This window comes from Podarcis gaigeae (assembly GCF_964106915.1).
Source record: "Podarcis gaigeae genome assembly, chromosome: 3".
Lineage (NCBI taxonomy): Eukaryota > Metazoa > Chordata > Lepidosauria > Squamata > Lacertidae > Podarcis > Podarcis gaigeae.
In genome coordinates this window covers 115,820,548-115,835,579 of record NC_139680.1, presented here as the reverse complement: position 1 = coordinate 115,835,579, position 15,032 = coordinate 115,820,548, and the positions used below count along the sequence as shown (strand labels likewise).

General features: G+C 45.9%; 1 long non-coding RNA gene across 2 annotated transcripts in view; it reads left to right on the top strand.

Annotated features, from left to right (window-relative positions):
- LOC310842182 overlaps positions 1 to 14,635 on the top strand; it is a 245,512-nt gene extending 230,877 nt beyond the window's left edge. For both annotated transcript variants that reach the window (XR_014562973.1, XR_014562974.1), the window contains one exon: positions 14,356 to 14,635. This is a non-coding gene — a long non-coding RNA (uncharacterized lncRNA). The remainder of the gene's footprint in view (positions 1 to 14,355) is intronic.
- The last annotated feature ends 397 nt before the right edge of the window (positions 14,636 to 15,032 follow it).

The window sequence follows — 15,032 nt, the reverse complement described above, 5'->3', positions numbered from 1 at the left end:
GCATTGGTTTCACTGGGTCAGCGCATAGTGCCGGTAATGCCCAGGTTGCAGGATTGGTCCCTGTATGGGACAGTTGCATGCTCCCCCATTGCTCTACCTGGACACCTGGGTCCTTTTGGTGTTTACCTCACTGCAAGGGATGTAACGGGCGCCACGTTTGCAATATGCAAGTGGGAGAAAGCACCTTTGCGTGCCCGCATTGCAGTTTGCTCTGTGCGTTGCAGGGCACGGCGCTGCACGGGCTGCAATTGCATTGCAATGCGTGAGAGATTTGCAGTTGCATTGCACAGGGGTGTGTGCATTGCACAGAGAGTGTGTTTGCATTGCACGGAGTGTATTGTTGCATTGCACAGGGGTGTGTTGTTGCATTGCACGGAGTGTGTTGTTGCATCGTACGGAAGGTGCGGTTGCATTGCACAGAGTGTGTGTGTGTGTGCATTGCACGGAGTATGTAGTTGCATTGCACGGAATCTGTGTGCATTGCATGGAGGGTGTAGTTGCATTGCATGGAGTGGAGTTCCATTGAACGGAGTGCGTAGTTGCATTGCACGGAGGGTTTGTGTGTGCATTGCACGGAGTGTGTATTTGCATTGCACAGAGCATGTTTTTTGCATTGCAGGGAGTGTGTAGTTGCATTGAACAGAGTATGTAGTTGCATTGCACGGAGGGTTTGTGTGTGCATTGCACGGAGTGTGTAGTTGCATTGCACAGAGCGTGTTTTTTGCATTGCACAGAGTGTGTGTCGGAAAAGGAAGCTGGCTCGGCGGCAGCTTTGTCAGGACTTCTTTAGGGGTTCTGGCCAGCGTCGGCCCTGTAAATTTACATATCATGATGGCAGCACAAGATGCCCCCTGCCCAAGCGGGGGCTGGAAGCTGGCAAGCAATAGCTCAATACCTTTTGCCCTTATTCCCATTTTATTTAGGGATTCAGTGGATATCATTGCTAAAACAAACCACTTGCCTATGGAGAAGCTGTCTGCCTTGAAGGAAGTTATTTTGTAATACTTCCTCTGTAGCAAGTGATGCTTCATCAGATCCGATCTTGCTGGGCCACTTAATTAATCTTCCCACTAGGCCAGGCTGCCTGCGGCCTGAGGTCCCCTTACCTTTGTGTATGCCTACCAAGTGTGGTGAAGGCAGATATCAGGCGATGGTAGCAATTCCTGAATGGATGCAATAGTAGTTCGGCCTGGCAGGATACCTTGAACCCGCACAAGGATTTTCAGGTTCATGCTGGTGCTGCTGGATCTTTGCCCTTTGGTTTTATTTCAAGGGCCGCTGGTGTGCAAAGCTATGGCCTCAAGCCCGGTGTGGTGAGGCAATCATGTGACATAACTTTTCTTGAGTTTTACCCATTGTAGTAGCAGTTCACATGTGGCCCGAGGAGTTCAGTGACCATCGGATCTGCTTTTGGTCTGATAACCAGGTAGTGGTGAGCGTCTTGGTAAAACAGTCCTCACGCTCCAGCAGATTCTCCGCCCCTCCGCTCACGCTTTCGAACTGCGCCGCTTAAGGTTTAATATTGTGCTTTCCTCTCTCCAAATTACGGGATCCTCTAATGATGTTGGTGTCACTCTATCCCATTTTCAGATGAAGTGCTTCAGATCCTGGGCTCCAGACTCAGCTGTTGCCAGACTTTTCCAGACCACCTGTGGCATTTTGACAACAATTAGTATTTACAGAGAGCAGCAGCTTCCATTTCCCCTTCTGCTTTTAGCTCTTATGGGATGGCCTGGATGGATTTCTTAGCCTTAAGCTGGCAGTCCTCGGCCATTCAGATGAATTAGCCCCCATCCTCTGAGCAGATCCTGCAGTATTTGGTCCACCTGCTGCAGATTGGGCGTGCTGTTATAACTATCAGAATTCAGTCCGCTGCAATGTCTGTTACACTGAAGCTTAATTTTCAGAGACCCTTGTATAAAGTTTATAGTGTGCAGGGCCTTGGAAGGTTGGAATAGGCTCCAACCTCATAGGACAGCGGGCAGGAAGTTTGTCAATTTTACCTATGTAGTATCTGCAACAAGTTAAAACTTGTCTGCTGGTTAAAGATCAAGGCGAGATTCCTTTCAGTAGTCCATTGCATTTTCGCACTGAGGGTTAGGAAAATGGTTGTTGGTGCCAACATGGGGCTGAGAGTCTGGTGGCTTATTGCTTCAGGACTTTTCCTTATCCTTTGGAGCTTGTCTTTAGAATCGGGAACTCAAAAACAGACTTAGTGGGCAGGAGTGCCACAATCAGGGTTCCCGTCACAAGTGAGGAGGGCCCTTGCCCGGTTATGGATAACATAATATTTGGCTTTTCATTCCCTGGGGGCTGGCCCGCTCCTAGTGCATGAACATGGGTTCCCGTTAGCCAGGCATCAATGTGCTTACGTCATGCACCAGTTATTACGGCCTGCGGCTTGCTTACCGCTGAACACGCCTCATTCCTTCCGAATAGGACTGCTGCAAAGGCTGCACACTGGGGGCCTTGTCAGTAGACAGGATTGTGAATACGGGTCATTGGAAGTCTGACGCTGACAAGGGTTATATCAAGAAGTGTCAAATGATGTCTGTGCTGATGCTTGTCTGTTATTTCCTTTTTTCATAGGAGCAGCTGTGCACATTTGGGTCACAGCATCGTACACTAGGCTGGCAAGCATGTTGATGAGTTTGGAATGGGGCGCCATCTCAGTCTTCCTGCCCATGTGAACATTTACTGGATGTCCTGATGGGGAATGCTTTGGGAGGAGATCCTTCCTTTGGTGTGGTCGAGTGTGACCTGTGCAGGTCCTCCCGCAGTGCTGGTGGTACAGCTGGGCGAGAATGTTTGCTGTCTTCCTCCAGCATAAGTTTGCATTCCTGCATGCAAGAGGACTTGAATTGAGTTGATGGCAGCTCTCCCTGGACTCAAAATAATTTAAGGCATTGGTTCAAGGTGGTCTGGAGGGGGGGTTGGAGCACCTATCCCCTCCAATGCGCAAAGATATTCCATTAAGGGAATCCAAGGATTTGCTATGCTTTTGTCGACCCTTTTCGAGGGGTAGGGCCACACAAGAGTCCCTGGGAGCATTTGGGGGTGAGCTTGAGTCTGATCCTGTTTCATTGCTCCCCCACGCTGTTTATTTGTACTGACGATATGGTGGGGCCCAGTCGTCAGTGCTGCCCTGCTAAGGTCAGGTGCAGCTAGTCGGGAACCAATGCCTAGACAAACTACCACTGAGCAGGCCAGAAAGCATGTTAATAAGGCGGTGGACAATAGAATAAAATAAAGTAAATATAATAAAATAAAATAACAAATAAAATAAAATAAAATAGGTCCTTGCTTTACGTGGTTCTGTAATATTGCACCCTGCTATTTTCTTCAAGGCTGTTGCCCTCTTTAGGGCAGATGGGGTGCATCTTTCCCCTAAGGGGAATGACACCTGGCGGGATGCGATTGCCTTGGGATTCTTTGCTTCCCCACAATGTTTGCTGGTACTGACGATATGGTGGGGCCCAGTCATCAGTGCTGCCCTGCTGAGGTCAGGTGCTGCTAGTCGTGAACCAATGGGGCCTCTGCTAAGGCATGAGAATGGTTTGCCCCTGTCAAGACACCAGTTTGCAAAGGTGATGCGTAAGGCGATTCTGGCTTGTGGCAGCACAGCACAAGGTTTCACCCCCCATTCTTTTAGGATAGGGGCTGCCACGACAGCTGCCCACTGGGGCTTGTCAGCTGCCAGAATAAAGGATTTGGGTCGCTGGAAATCAAATGCGTTCAAAGGTTATGTTCGCTGACAATTGGTATCTTACACTGCTTTTATTTTATACTTTTATTAGGTTTAGCGGTGGTCCGCATTTGGATGGTGGGGCACAGTATCGTCCATTGGGCTGGCGTCAGAGCACGGCAATCTGGATGGGGTCCAGATCTTGGCCTTCCTCCACACGTTCGGTTGTCCTGGCTGTCCAGACGAGGAATCCGCTGGTCAGAGTTCCTGCCAAGTATCCGGAGGCAGTTGCTCCTGGAGGGGCCGCCAGCTGCTATTGTGGTGCAGCTGGGCGAGAACGACATGGTGACCATGGACTGCTTGTCACTACATGCTGCAATTTTGGGTGACCTGGAGACGCTGCGGGCAATGGTGCCAACAGCGAGAATCTTTTGGTCAAAGCTTTTGCAACGCTGCGTTTGGAGGGGCAGTCGTTGCCCGGCCGCCACTGAAAGGGCCAGAAAACGCATCAATGCTGCGGTGGTCAAAAAGGTTTTGGAGCTGGGTGGTGATGTGATTTCCCACCCCGAGATTCTTTTTCAGAGGCCATCCTTTTTTTTTCCAGAACTGATGGTGTGCACCTTTCTGCTTCAGGGAATGAGGCTTGGATTGGTGCGGTGGTGACCAAGCTGAGGTCTTGGTTGAGGCTGTGAGTGGTTTGGCAGTGAGCTGAGGGCTCCATGGCGGTTAGGCATTGGTTAAATTGGTGCTTGGAGGGCTAAGTGCCTATCCCTCCAAATGATGCGAAGGGAATTCCGTTAAAGGAATCCAGGGGCTTGCCATTCTTTTCGTCCTTGTCCCCGGAGTCGGACTTGGGCCATGCAAGCCCCACCGGAACATGAGGATGAGAAGTGTTAGTCTGATTCCCAGCTTCATTTCTCACCCAATACTTGTTTCCCACGCTGGCTTCCGCTGGAATCCGGAAGGGCCAGCTCTGTCCCTGAGGGCAAGGACAGATAGTCATAACCAATGCCTAAGCAACCACTCACATTTTTTGTATTTTAATAAAGTTGTGGCCAAAATTATGCCAAAAACCTTAAACAAAAAATCATGTGTGAAGTGTGAATTTTTTGGTGGGTGGCATCGTGGGACTCAACACGCAACGATTTAAGTACTTAACCTGAGGTACCACTGTATCCTCTTAGTTAGTCAACAAAATCAAAAGATGTGACAAGACACCTGTTACTAGAAACCTTATTTATTATTAAATTATTAAATTGTTTTTTTTCATTTATACCCTGTTTTTCAGGGGAAAAGGCTCACCAAGTGGCGTATGTGCAATCTCTTTTTGAAAAAAAATGGCACACAAGGCGGAAAGAACAGGGAGGGAAGAGGGAAAGAAAAGGCAACTTAGGCATTTTCAGTTGAATGTGGGGGAACCATTTGAAGCATCTGTTGTGTTGAGCTCTTTCAATTGCTTTTGCTTGATTTGCACATTGCAAACAGCCGAAAGTCCTTAAATCTTGAGAATAAACCTGATTTGCAATGGGGTATGAATAATGTCGATTGCAACAGTTTAATTAAGACTAGAAGCATATATACTTGATGTACTTCCAGGCCTTGCAACTCTTTCAGTACAAGAACAGCAGGTGCTAAAACAGATTGCAATGGCATCTCCTCCTGCTTAACATCTGGAAAAGGTTCCTGGAAAAGGACACCTTGGCTGCACCTTCCCAGCAGGAACAAGTCCCTGTGGAGAGAGGCGCGTCATCGGCTGTATCACAGCAAGAGCAATTCCTGGTGGAGGAAGGAACCTCATCTGCTCATTTCCTCAACAACAGGATCAGGTCCTTCAGCTGAAAAGCAGCACTCCTGTTTCCACATGTATTTAATCGCAGATTGCATTATTCAGGGGGAACAAGTCGTCTTAGTATCATAGAATGATAGAATTGCAGAGTTGGAACGGACCTCATGGTTCACTTTCTCCAATCCCTGCAATGCAGGAATCTCAGCTAAAGCATCCATGACAGAAGGAAGAAAAGTCCGCTGTTGAACAGCTCTTACCAGGGTCTTCTTTCGCATATGCGCCAGCGGGGTGCAAAGATCCACCCAGCACCCCCAAATTTAGTTTAGCCCCCAAATTAACCTCTGCACCACTGGACGAGGCTGATCACGCCGCGCCACTGCCCTTAGCCTGCCTGCAACCTCCTGCCCCACAGACTCCTCTCCCAGCGCCCGCCTGCAGTGTTTCTTGCTTAGCATTCATCGTTAAATGGGGAAAGAATGCAGCTTGTGGAATTCATAGCATGTGCTCTAGGCACCTTTCTGAGGAAATGGAAAACTAAAATCGTGTGCTGGAAAACGCCAGTATGAAGTAGTTAGTGAAAGAAAATGCCGACAATTAACGCCAATAAACATTATTTTTTAAACGATTTCTCTAAATGAATTTGACTTGGAAGTGATGAAATTAAAACACGCCGTTGTGAATGACAAGTGCTGCTGCTGGCACGACGCGGCTTTGAGCACAAATCAAAAGTCCTTTAGTGAAACAGTATGTATGCAATTGATAATACCTAGGTATACATGTATTTTGTTTTTCTAGCTTGATCAAAATTATTTCTGATTTTGTAACAGGTAGATAGTTAAGAGCTTAGGCGGCTTCAACCCTGCACCCCTTGCACCCCCCGGTATAGACAGCCCTGGCCCTGCCAGAGGGTTTTTCCATATGTTTATCCAGAATCTCCTTTCTTCTAACTTGAATCAATTGGTTTGAGTCCTGACCTCCAAGGCAGGAGAAAACAAGCTTCTTCCCTCTTCCATGTGACAGCCATTGAGATATTTGAAGAATGCTATCACATCTCCTCTAAGTCTCCTCTATTCCAGGCCAAACAGAATAAAAGTTGCTCATGCCACACTGAATTTATTTTATTGATAAGAAATACATAGGAAAGCAAACGACTCCTTGGAGCGCTTGATTTATAACACAAAGCACAACTACTTTATAATAGGATGATGGAACACCCCAAAAATATGAAAAAAAAGCTGCATAAGAACCTGCAAAGGAGCCTTTTTGATACTATACTACACTGAAATGTCTAAATGTTTCTTTGATTGTCCTTGAATCTGCCAGCCACACATGCCATCCTTTCCTGACACACCGGTGTGACACAACACATCCTTTGAAAACCACTGATGTAATAATAATAATAATAATAATTTTTTATTTATACCCCGCCCTCCCCAGCCAAGGCCGGGCTCAGAGCGGCTTACAAGCAATAATAAAAACAAGATGAATGATTACAAACTTAAAAACAAAAATAAAACACAACAATTAAAATAATGGAACATTAAAATATTAAAATGTAGCCTCATCGCAGGAGGAGAAGGAAAAGAAGGGGAAAAGAGAGAGGGGGGGAGGGAGGGAATCAAACTGGCTCCAAGCCAAAGGCCAGGCGGAACAACTCTGTCTTACAGGCCCTGCGGAAAGAAATCAGATCCTGCAGGGCCCTGGTCTCATGAGGCAGAGCGTTCCACCAGGCCGGAGCCAGAGTTGAAAAGGCCTTGGCTCTGGTCGAAGCCAATCTAACTTCCTTAGGGCCCGGCACCACTAGGGTGTTGTTATTTATGGACCTTGAGGCTTTCCGTGGGGCATACCAGGAGAGGCGGTCCCGGAGGTACGAGGGTCCTAGGCCGTGAAGGGCTTTAAAGGTCAAAAGCAGCACCTTAAATCTGACCCTGTACTCCACCGGGAGCCAGTGCAGCTTGAAAAGCACTGGGTGAATATGCTCCCATGGCAGAGACCCCGTGAGGAGCCTCGCTGCAGCATTCTGTACCCGCTGGAGTTTCTGGGACAGCTTCAAGGGCAGCCCCGCGTAGAGCGAATTACAGTAGTCAAGCCTGGAGATGACCGTCGCATGGATCACTGTGGCCAAGTCAGGGCGGGTAAATGGCAAAGGGGGGCAGAATCTGTTGCTCACCTTGTGATCTACTGCAAGTGAGAGATGGCTGGGGAAAGGTGAGTGTATCTGATGGGAAGAGAGAGCCTGCTTTGGAGCTCAGAAACCAACCTCAAGCATCTTCACATTTCAGGACTGACAGAGTGCAAGAGCTTGAAAGGGTCAACCCTGAATCTTACTCCCTTCCAGTCATTGGTTTGTGGGTCTCCCTGATCCTGAGCCAGATCCAGGCTTGTCATTAAACTGCTCCAGTTGCTTAAATCTGTCCTCTAGGTGAGTATTGCAGCCTCTCCATTTGCAACAACCCTAGACAGCCAGTGCAATAGAAAAATTCTGCCACATCTTCCAGTCCCTAAAACCCACTGCTCCACACACCCATCAGAAGAAAAGAGCCATGCAGTTCTGCAGCAACCATCCTAGATGATCCTTTGATGCAAGCAGTGCAGGAAAGATGGAGCTCCTAATGGACCACTCCACCAGATTGCCTCTTGGGGAGAGATAGGAAGCAGGGCTCAAGGTATCTGCTTTTGCTGGAGGCCAAGCTGAATCAGGCACCTCCTAGACCTGAACTGGGCCAGCTGACCATGATTGTCTAGAAATTGGCAAGGAGTTCTGGTTTTTGTTTTCCTCTTCCCTTCCTGTCCTTTTCCGCTTGTGTGCCATGTTTGGTTTTTTGGTTTTTAAATTGTACATAAGCTACTCTGGGAACCTTTTGGCTGAAAAAGCAGAGTAAAACTGATAAAACAATTTTAAAAAATGTTTCTACTAACAGGTGTCTCCTCACATTTTTGGAGTGCTGGGTGTTTTTTTTTATAGATTTGTTCTTCTTGTTTATATTTTTGGAACAATGAGATCAAGTCATTAGTTTATGTGGTTCTTTGAGGGAGAATGGGGGCATAAAATGTACATAAAACTACATGCAACACAAAAACAAGCATGTTAAGCAAAATGCTTATTGTTAGATGCATTTTGCTTAACATCCTTGTTATTGTGATGCATATAGTTTTATGTCCATTGCCCCCACTAGATGCTTCCCCCCCACACCCACATAAATTATTTACTATATCCCATCATTCATAAGTTATAAACACAAACAAGAACAACACCCAGAAGGTGAGAGGATAATTTTTTTGGTAGAAACATTGTTTAAATTCATTATATCAGCTGTACTCTGCTTTTCAGCCAAAAAGCCCCCAGAGTAGCTTACATACAATTTAAAAACCAAAACAAAACATGGCACACAAGCAGAAAAGGACAAGAAAGGAAGATGAAAATGAAAACCAGATCTCCTTACCAATTTCTAGACAATGTGCAGACCAGGAGAAAAGCACACTGAAATGTTTCTTTCTTGGTAGGTATGGCAACTGCAGTCAAACTGAACAGCCCAACCAAAAGAGGTTGCATCAAACTGCACTATGCCCAAGCTGTTACCCAGAATTCCACTTCCTTTTTATCCAGGCGCCATGAAGTTGGGAGCAGCTTTTGTGAGATGATGGGGAATCTGTTAATTGATATGGAAGGAGAACAGGATGAGAAAGATTGTTCTGCAGATAAATCTTGGGATGGTCTGCAAGATGAATAAATTGCCTAGGATGAGTTAAGAAAAAATGGCCTGGACGGTTCAGATGCTGACAGCTGCAGGAAATACCTGCTTGCAGCATTTCCCACTCAGATGCACAAATGTGTGTTTCAGCATCTTTTTGGCATGGCAACACTATAGAGAGAACCTCCTTGTTGCATCCAAACTCCTCTTCCTTCTGCCTTAGAGTGCCTTCCCTTTGGCAGAGATCTCAGAAGAAACTGCAGCCATGAGGTTCCTTTACCTGAGCTTTGCTCTGGTTTTCATCCTCTTCCACGTTGTTGAAGGTAAGAGAGCAGCAGAAGCTCAGGTGGGGGAGCATCTGCTGCAAACGCAGAAGGTCTCAGGTTGAGTCGCAGGCATTTCCCTTGTCGGCAATGCTACCGACCAGGTAGTGTAGTGTAGTGTAGACAGCTATGAGCTTGATGGAACAGTCTGCCTTGGCAGCTTCCTATACTATCCAGCTGCTTAAAAAGGGTTGGTGGAGGAGGAAAGTATTTAACAATATATTTAATATTGAAATTGAAATTGAATACATGGCTTTTGCAAAAGCAGAACGTTCAGGATGCTGAATGAGCCACAAGGCAGGTTCCATGGTGGTCATTTATATTGCTGAGAGTTTAGAAGATTTAGTGTCCATGATCCCCAAGTCCTTTCTAATTCCAGAGGTCCTGGATCTAGGAAGAGTAAATATCTGATGAAGGATTCCATTGTAGACCTACCCCAGCAAGTTTCTTTGTTAAAGAATGCCCACAGTTGCCACCTCAGGACCCCATCAGTATAGCCAATGAAGGGATGGTGCCCACTGGGCAAATGGGTGGGCCTTACCCTCTTCTCACCTGGCTGGGAGCCGAGAAAGACTATAGCCAGCACAGTTGGGTGTGAGCTGAGCAAAATACATTGGCAACACTACTGGGGAGATTCCAGAAAATACCATTCTCAGAGAGGGCACAAATGGCAAGGGATTTCTGAAGCTCAGAACAGCAGTAATTCTGAATGGCAGATGTTGAAAGCAAAGGGGAACCTTCAGTAGAATGGAAGGAACGCTGACTTAGTGGTCAGTTATGTGGGTCTGTGGGTGCATTATCTGCTCATTTTTGCATGATGAGGTCCCCAAAACACCCCTACCCCAATAACTCACACAACACACATAATTTTTTTTAAAAGTTTTTGGCATAATTTTGGCCACAACTTTATTAGCATACAAATTGTGAGTGGTTGCTTAGTCATTGGTTATGACTAGCTTTCCCTCCCCCCTCCCCCCCGCCTTGGGGGACAGCACTGACTCCCGGATTCCAGCGAGAGTCAGTGTGGAGGAACAAGATCAGGGATAACTCGAGTTGCGACACAGACCCTCAGCTACTCCCCGCATGCTCCCAGGAACTCCCTGCCCGCACCCTGCACCAAGGGTTTGGTGAGAGGATGGTAAGCCCCTGAATTCCTTTAACGGAATTCCCGTGCAGCAGCAGCATTGGAGGGGCAGGCACAGCCAATCCATACCCCTCCACCAACCAATTTAACCAATGCCTAACCGCCAACCTTACAAGTTGTGACGATTTGCTACGCAGTAGGCGAAAACCAATTGGCACACACAAATCAGCCAAAAGGAAAAATTCCTACCAGGCCCCCGCACCAATGCGGATGACCCCATGACAGGCATAGCAAGGTCAAAGCACAAGCCCAATCAAGGGAGGGAGGGCGGGTGATCCGGTGTCCACAGCGAAAGAGAAAGGAACAAGCTGTGGACCTTGTTTAAATAACCTCTGATCCCACCCCTAAATTGGCAACATCAGATTTACCCCAGTAACACCAACCACCAATCTGATCTAAGCCCTTTGAATCTAACCTGCCAGGCAACCGTGGGGGTGTTTTGTTTGGCCCCATCCGCAACACGTGCTCTCCTTTAATGAGAACACGCTTTCTCACCTTCCATTAGCAACCTGTAAAATTTAGGTTTGGCAGCCGTGCTGAAATGATCCCAGGACCAGTAATCAGCATCATCGTCATCATAATTTTATGATTTATATGCCACCCAAGTGGCTGGGTGCAGCTAAGTGCCAGACCCCTTACAAGGTTCAGGAATCAGCTGGAGTGTTGGCAGAGAAGGAGGACCGATCTGACCCTTGCTAATGTTGGCCAATGAAACAGTAGTTAGCAGGTTGAGAGGCAGCAGAAGCCTGCAAAAGTTGTCATCCCATTAAATACGCAGGGTTCTGGTTAGGAAAAAAGTAGTTGGCAACCCCTTTGCCCCATAATTTTTTTTTTTTTACTTGTCTTCTCTTTTTAACAGGGCAAGTTTTCTGTTTACTATTTGGAGGAACATGCCAATTCCCAGCAACTACAAACTGTGCCAATGGAGAAATTAACAGGGTCTCCTGTGGCAGCAACGGAACCTGCTGCAGGGGTAAGTGATATCCATTGAGTTGTTTTCTTTTCACAAAAGAGATAAATATGCAGTAAATAAATATATATATAACCAAAAAGGTAAAGGACCCCTGACAGTTAAGTCCAGTCGCGAACAACTCTGGGGTTGGTGCGCTCCTCTCACTTTACTGACCGAGGGAGCACCCGTCTGTCTGCAGACAGTTTTTCCAGGTCATGTGGCCAGCATGACTAAGCCTCTTTTGGCAAAACCAGAGCAGGGCACGGAAACGCTGTTTACCTTTCTGCTGCAGTAGTAGTACCTATTTATCAACTTGCACTTTGACATGCTTTTGAACTGCTAGGTTGGCAGAAGCTGGGACTGAGCAAAGGGAGCTCACCCCATCATGGGGATTCGAACGACGACCTTCCGATCGGCAAGCCTAAGAGGCTCAGCAGTTTACCCCACAGCACCACCTGCAACCCCATATATAAAGAAAATTCCCCCCCCCCCAAATCAACCATTCTATGTGAAATTGATGATGTCAGTCAAATCAGGACTTCCCATGCCTGACAATCCAAATCTGTAAAACTCCACCATGAGCTCACCAGCTGGCCTATGGAGAACCACACTTTCACTCTCAGAATAATCCTCACTACGACCCTGAGAGGCCCAAGGCCACTCTGTTATCCTCATGATGAGGCTGGATTTGAAGGCTGGTCTCCCATTTCCTAGTCCAGGACCTCAGGCTCTCATACTTGAAAGTGCTCTTCCAATGCTCAAAACAAAACATCAGTCAAATGAATGTTTATGTTTTGCACAAATAATGACAATTTAATTTCCTCTCATTTGCACAGATGAATCTGGATTGTGTGGACTATTGGGAGGATTTTGCCAGGCCCCAATCACTGCCGAGTGTACCTTTGGAGAGGTTCCAAAGGTCTCTTGTGGTCCTAATGAACCCTGCTGTAGTTGTATGTGGTACCCATGATTTGGTGGTCCCATTCGTGCAAATGTTTGCTCATTTTTAATCCTGTTTTCCTGATCTACACCCTACATCTTCACTGGACAAAGCAGGGCTTTGCTTGTGCTAAAGGAAATAATCACTGATCAGTATATGGATCAGAGTAGCTGATAATACGCTCAGCGCATATTAATTCTATTTTTAGAAGTAAAAAGTTGGATTCAGTTTTGATGCAGCACTTCTAGGTTCTGCAAGTTCTTTTAAGCATTAGAGCCTCAAGGTTTTCCTCTGTGCACAGGTAATTTTGATGCCACAGATGTTCATATGGGTGCAAACTGTGCAAGCTGCACTTCCCATGGGAAGTAAAAAATAACGGCTCTGATCTAACTCTCCAAAATGTTAAGATAGCGCTCTGGGCATGGTGGACCAGAGGGTGCTTAAGAAGGATAGAACTTTTTTTATGTACGCCACCACAGCAGCAAGGATTTTGATTGCAAAATATTGGAAGTCACAAGATTTACCCACATTGGAGGAATGGCAAACGCAGTTGATGGACTACATGGAACTGGCCGAAATGACTTGCAGAATCCGAGACTTGGGAGAAGAAACAATCGAGGAGGACTGGAAAAAATTTAAAGACTATTTGGAAAAACATTATAAGTTGTATGAATGTTAAAAAACGCACCTTTTAGGAAATTCTAGCTTCAGTAATGTTAAACTAAAGAAATGGAAATTAAGGTACAAGAAGTCAGAGATAGAATAATGAAACAACTTTATTGTGTTAAAATGAAAACGTACATGATTTGGGTCATAATATATTTGAAATTGGGTAACATGATAAAATGAAAGATACAACAAGTATTGAAACAAGTTAACAAATTGCTGATGTAATGTATCACAGAGAATGCAGGGTTGGGAGGACGCGGGGAAGTCCAGTAGATTTGGAAAAAAGAACAAGAAAATTTGTAACTTTCTTTCTCTACTTTTATAATATGCTCTTTATTCTTTTTTCTGTATTTCATAAAACTAATAAAAATATTATAAAAAAAACACAAAATGTTAAGATAGCGCTGAGTAAGTGAGGATGAGCCAGCAGTCTGCTGCTGCTGCAAGAACACATATGTGATTTGGAAACAAAGAGTCCCATTTCATTCTGCACTTTCCAGACCTCACCTGAAGTACAAAAATACATCACAATATCCAGCAGTAGAACCGGAACTAGAAACCTCATGGTCCCTAAGGACCTGAACCAGGAGAGGAATTCTTGAAAGCCAACAATGGTGATAGTTACGCGTAGGTAGCTGTGTTGGTCTGCCGTAGTCAAAACAAAATGAAAAAATTCCTTTCAGTAGCACCTTAGAAACCAACTAGGTTTGTTCTTGGTATGAGCTTTCGTGTGCATGCACACTTCTTCAGATACACACAATAGTGATAGTTCCTACTGCCTCTTAGAAATACTGGAGAAATGAATTGAGAAGCAACTGCAATCTGAGGCTGGAGATGAGAAATAATTTAATAGATCTATTCTAGCCTGTGATGGAGTCCTCAAAGTCAGGAGCTGCCAGTGGCCCATCTTGACATCCAGGATGGGCCAGGAGATGTCGGCATTGATCTTGCAAATTCCACTGAGAGCTCTTTTGCGGCTGGGCCTGCATGTCCTCTTCCCTTCTGCTACAGATTCCTGCATTGCAGGGTGGGCTTAAATGTTCCATTGAGTCCTTCCAACACTGCAATTCTATGATCCCCCCCTCATCTCCTGAAGGTGAGCAGTCCGACTCCAGGCTCATGAAAGTGCCATCAATTACAGATTTCCTTCTTTCTTTTATTCAGGACAATAATCAATGTAAGAGGAAAAGGGGGGTTCTGCCAGGAGGAACTCACCAAACGCTGCCCATCTGGTCTAACTCTTCCTGCTTACTGTGGTTTCAATGCACAGTGCTGTGCCCTTGAGTGACATCAGTGAGCAGCCCACATCCATAGGTATGAATGCCTGATTGCTACGCTGATTCTTCTGGATCTTTGCTTGTGGATGTAGTCCTGATCAATCCATTTGGGAAAGCAGGCAATGAAATAAAAATCAGTCTGTTCAGATGATCATCTAATTAAACGCATATTAACCTGCAAATCTAAAATTGTATTTTTTCATTTTTTAAAAAAAGCATTTATGACTAAATATGACCCACCTCCAGAGGAAGCTCATCATATCTGCCCAAGAGCCCTCTTGACTGAAGTTCTCATCCCTGAGTCCCAGGAGGAGATATCTGCAGCCAATGTTTTTCATGCACCCAGGCAGAACTTGGGTTTTGCTGCCCAGTTGGTTATGTGAACATGGGTGGGATAGGCTGAACTCAAGCCAGACTGGAGCCATGACCTAAATTGAGCTGATTATTAAGGAGCCACTGCCTTGTGGGTGCCCATAGGTCACTGAGAGTGGTATTTAATGCTGCTAAATGCACATCAGGTTTATTGATTTCTATGGGTGTACTCTTAGTAGGACTCGGAATTAT